Source organism: Bos indicus, chromosome 2 (genome assembly GCF_029378745.1).
Source record: "Bos indicus isolate NIAB-ARS_2022 breed Sahiwal x Tharparkar chromosome 2, NIAB-ARS_B.indTharparkar_mat_pri_1.0, whole genome shotgun sequence".
NCBI lineage: Eukaryota > Metazoa > Chordata > Mammalia > Artiodactyla > Bovidae > Bos > Bos indicus.
In genome coordinates this window covers 41,564,180-41,569,503 of record NC_091761.1, presented here as the reverse complement: position 1 = coordinate 41,569,503, position 5,324 = coordinate 41,564,180, and the positions used below count along the sequence as shown (strand labels likewise).

Genomic DNA, 5,324 nt, shown 5'->3' with positions numbered 1-5,324 from the left:
CTTCTCACTTTAGGTGAATTGCACAGCAAGTGACACTTAGAGCTGAAGCAGCCCTCCTGCAACCAGGAAGCATCAAGCTAAATGATGAAAACTCACTACTGAAGATGGTAGAGCAGAGAGGTAAATAAAGAGTCCAAGTTCTTAATGATACTGTGTGACTGTACTCACTACTGAAGATGGTAGAGTGGAGAGGTAAATAAAGAGTCCAAGTTCTTAATGATACTGTGTGACTGTACTCACTACTGAAGATGGTAGAGCAGAGAGGTAAATAAAGAGTCCAAGTTCTTAATGATACTGTGTGACTGTACTCACTACTGAAGATGGTAGAGTGGAGAGGTAAATAAAGAGTCCAAGTTCTTAATGATACTGTGTGACTGTACTGGAACTAAGCACCTACTTCCAGATTACTTTGTATAAGATTTCTTTTTCTTACTTAGCCAGTGCTAGTTTATTATTATTGTACACTTGCATCTGCAAGTATTCGACATGATGATTCGTTATAACATGATGAGCAAAAACAGACTTAGGAAGAGGTTGAAGAAGTCATCGGTACAAGAAAAGTACTATTTCTACATCTTTGCACACAACCATGATTCCTCTCTCTTTCCACAACATAGCAGAAACACATATCAGAGATTCCCTTGCTTTAAAATTACTGATGTGTGTATCTCTCTTCCCTATTAGACTGTGATCCCCTAGAAGGTAAAGGCTATGTTATCTCTCTCTCGGAATCCCCTCCAGCTGTAATGTAATGCTTTGCACGTGCTAACTCAGTAAGTGTTGAATTGAGTGAACTGAAGTTTGAAGTCTGTAGCTGAGTGGTTTATGAAGAATGGGATAATGTGTGAGTTGAATGAGGTTCTCCAGAGAGATAAAAATGTCGGGAGGATTAAACATGTCTTCAAAAGCACTCTATGAAATGAATGTCAAGACATCTTCTGAAATTGGTCTTCATACCATCACCAAGATCCCATCAACACTTGAATTATTAAGTTGAGGTAGGATCCTTGAAAACTTTTCCTTGAATCCTTGAAAACTAGAAAATCCTTGAAACTTTTCATTTGCTTCAGTGATAAACATTTGGTATTCCTCATTAGTTCACTAAAATGGTTATTTATTTGGATTGTGATTCTTTTCTCAGTGTTGTCTACTACCTTAAAGGACCATGTGAACAACTGGCTGCCCCTCTCTCTCACCTCAGCAACAGAAACATCACATCAGTTTGGCTCACTTTCCCAGCAAGGACAGTCATGTGCACTGATAATGGAGTTAAAAATAACTCTCTCTATTTGGAATTCAGGATGGGTAGGGGACGCATCAGCTTCCAAGACCACAGCCTTTCAGAACTGTCAACTGCCACTCAAATGACTTAGCTGCAAAGCATTCCAATAGCAAATATTTTCCCTGCCTAGAAGGATTCAAGGATAGAAAGAAATCCATCTATAGTGACATAAACTCAAGGGGTGTCCTTTGTTAAAGTTAAATAACTCTCATTTAACATTATTATTATTTAATTGTACACAGAGCTTTAAGGTGACTCTGCAGGTTGTATAGTCATGTAGCCTTTGACTCTCAGGAGGTCAGTATCTGCACCATCCATCACAGATTATTAGCTATTCAATTTTTAAAGGTTGTCAGACATGGGGATTTCACTATCATTGAACAGAACCTGACCTGGTGTTAATTAGCAATAGAATAAAGTAGCTATCTCATCTCATCTGTTAAACTCTATGATACTGAAATAAACAGTGTATCTATCTGAAAGTGTCAAGGAGACATGAGAAGTCATTTCAGACCAGCCTAAAAATTTTAACGTTATCACTAAAAAAAAAAAAAAAAAATTAACAGTCCATGCACAACAGATTTCTAGACTTTATTCACTTTTGACCAGTTTTATTGTAAATTCTTAAGAAGACTGATTCCATTCATAAGCCTGCCACCACCCATCCAGCCTACTCTTGCAATTCTATCAACATGAACCACAGTCATTTTTCAGAAGACTCTACTGTCTTATTTTATATACCACTGTCTGTAGTGTGCTGAAGTGTGGCTCCTTGCTTTTACTATAAGGTAAAGCCTATAGCTCTCATGTCTCAGAAAACTAGTTTTCACTTTTACATGGTCTTTTAACCAGATAAGGATAAATCTGGAAAAAAAAAAAAAAAAACAGGCAAGATCTGTGTACACACTGAAATCTAAAAAATATTGCTGGGAGAAATTTAAATGAGCTTTAAAAATGATCTTTATTTTAACTAGTTGAAAGCCTCAATACTGTTAAGATGTTATTAACAGTTCCCTCCAAATAGATATACAGATTCAATGCCATCTTAGTCAAAATCCAAGAAAAAAAAATTGTTTTAGAAATTGAAGTGTGGATTCTAATACTTCTAAGGAAAATCAAAGCGCAAAACATTTTTGAAAAAGAATAACAAGTTGGAGGATTAATATTACTGGATGTTAAAACTTAAATTTTAAAATTTAAAACTTAAATTCTTAAATGACAGTAATTTGGGGAGTGTGGTATTGGTATCAGACAGCAGGGAATCCAGAAATAAATCCATACATATTTAGACAACTGATTTTTGACAAGGTTTAGAGACAACTCGATAGACAAAGGATTTTTTAAAATAATGAGGCAACAAATATAGTTCTGTACGAAGATGATAAAGAAGATGAAGACGAAGAAAAAAAAGAAAGAGCTTCAATCCATAGTTCACATTGTTTACCAAAAAATTAATCAAATATTTAATAAGTGTGGAAACTAAAAAAATGAAATTTCTAGAGGGAAACAAAGAAGAAAAATATTTGTTACCTGAGTTTGGCAAAGACTTCTTTTATGACATGAACATGACACTTAGATGAACACATACAAGGGAACAGCTGCTTCTGCTGGGGTGGTCTGTGAAAGAAAGGAAGGGAACTGTCTGTGGGATAAAGGGAGAAAGGGCTTCGAGCCAAAAAAGAAAGCATTGCAAAGTTAGGATGAGTGAGAGAGCACTCATCAGGGTCAGACCAGAGTTTTGCAGATGTTGCTGAGAGAGAAGACAGGAAAGGTTAGGGCCAAATTGTGAATTCTCAGCTAAAAGAGTGTCTCTATCCTGTGGGCAATGGGACCTACAGAAGGATCTTAAACAGGTGAGTAACATGATCAACTTCATATCCTGAAGAGGGGACTTTGTCGGTGACAGGGTCAAAGACAGTATGTAAGGAAGAGACCGATTAAGGGCAGTTTCCATGCTCCAGACAAGAGATGGCATGAGAGATGGCGACGGAGTAAGCCAGGTTATTAATTGTGATGAAGTAGAGTTTACAGTCCATCACACATGTTGAAGGCACAATGGAAGATTGACTGGATGTGAAGAATAATGGGTTAGAGGAGGGCAGCACCTGCTGATCAAGTAAAGAGAATACGAAGCTGTTTTGTGTGTTTTGGTTTTTTGGTAACTATATGAATGGAGATGTGCATGTGTGCTAAGTCGCTTCAGTCATGTCTGACTCTTTGCAACCCTATGGACTATAGCCTGCCAGGCTCCTCTGTCCACGTGATTCTCCAGGCAAGAATAAGGAGTGGGTTGCCATGCCCTTTTCCAGGGGATCTTCCAGACCCAGGGATATTGTTTATTAATTTAGGAAAAATAATAGAGTAGGGAGTACTTTGTTATTGAGTTTGGGGAGAATTTTAAACCCTTTGAGAATTGTTGTGTCAAATAAGGTATAACAGCACCAGCCTTAACAGAAGCCTCTAGTTTTCTGATTTCTGCTACTACAGAAAACTTAATTATATCAAAGTCAACAAAGTCTAGTGTAAAGGAAGCCCAGTGGAGGAAAGCCACTTCAAGGGAAGAATCACCTATGGCACCACAGAGAGCCTGAAGGGCAAAACACAGACTGGAAGAAGTTTACAATTCATCTGTCTGATCAAGGACTCACTTTAGAATAATCATGGTGTCATAGAGAGAGATTTATTTTATAGTCACTCTATTTGGGGGAAGGTTTTTTGGAAGCATTTTCATGCTGGATCCTTTTTCACCTTTGACGTTTATAAACCCATCGTGGTATTGCTGGATCTGCCTTGTGGCAACTTGGCTCACACTACCTGTGGCATTGCTGGAGGTAATGCATTTGTTAAATGCATCACCTGTTATAATCACTTTTATAATAGGTAATGCATTTGTTCCTGGAGAAAGACGTTTTATCATCATGAATCACTGGGCAAGAGTGGGCGGGATATTCCTGTGGAATTATCTGATGAGATATAGCTATTTCAGATTAGAGAAAATTTACCTCAAAGCCAGTCTCAAATGTGCCCCTGGATTTGGTTGGGCCATGTAGGCTGGTGCCTATATCTTCATTCAGAGGAAATGGAGGATGACAAGAGTTATTTTAAGACAGGATTATTTTTGTGATATCGGTGAACCACTTCAGCTCCTCATATTCCCAGAAGGGACTGATCTCATAGAAAATAGCATGGCTTGAAATAATAAATTTGTTGAAAAGAATGGACTTCAGAAATATGAATATGTCTTATATCCAAAAACTACAGCTTTAACTTTTGTAGTAGACCATCTAAGAACCTGCATGCTGCCCATGACATCAAGGTGACATACTCTCACAACATTCCTCAGAGAGGCACCTCCTTCTCAGGGACTTTCTCAAGGAAATCCACTTCCACGTCCACTGATACCCAATGGATACCCTCCCCGCATCCAAGGAGGACCTCCAGCTCTGGTGCCAAAAATGGTGGGAGGAGAAGAAGAGAAGCTGTGCTCCTTCTATTGAGGAGAAAAGACATATAGCTTTATGAGACAGGTTGCCATTCCAGCTTGCAAGTCCGAGCCCAGGGTCCTTGTGGTCAAATTGTTCTCTTACTGTACTGGACCCTGCTCAGTCCTGCAATTACCTGCTCATCTATTTGTACAGTTTGTCCAGTGATATTTTATAATCATCACCTCTGTGCTGCAGGAGAGAATATTTGATGGACTGGAGGTCATCAGACTTGCATGTTACCATTTTTTAGACAAACAGCCACGTTTAGGTGACAAAGAAAAATGAGTAAGATTCTAAGGTTCACTGTAAAAGCTTAGGGACATTTTGGAAATGTTTTAAGCCTCTGTAAACTGAGATGTATTTTTGCACAACTATGTCAAATATTTCTAACTACTATTGTTATTTGTTACAAATATTTTCCCTTAATTTAGTGGGAAAATATTGCTATATACATAGTGTTTTTTTGTTTTTTTGTTTTTTTTTTTTACATCTCTGAATGTAATTTCAACACTGTAGCAGGGAGCAATCACTGTGAAGTAATACAAGCCAGAATATTA

The 5,324-nt window shown here is 37.9% G+C and overlaps 1 pseudogene; it reads left to right on the top strand.

The window, feature by feature from the left end:
* The first annotated feature begins 3,942 nt into the window (after nt 1–3,942).
* On the top strand, nt 3,943–5,052 carry LOC109575309 (lysocardiolipin acyltransferase 1 pseudogene; annotated as a pseudogene).
* The last annotated feature ends 272 nt before the right edge of the window (nt 5,053–5,324 follow it).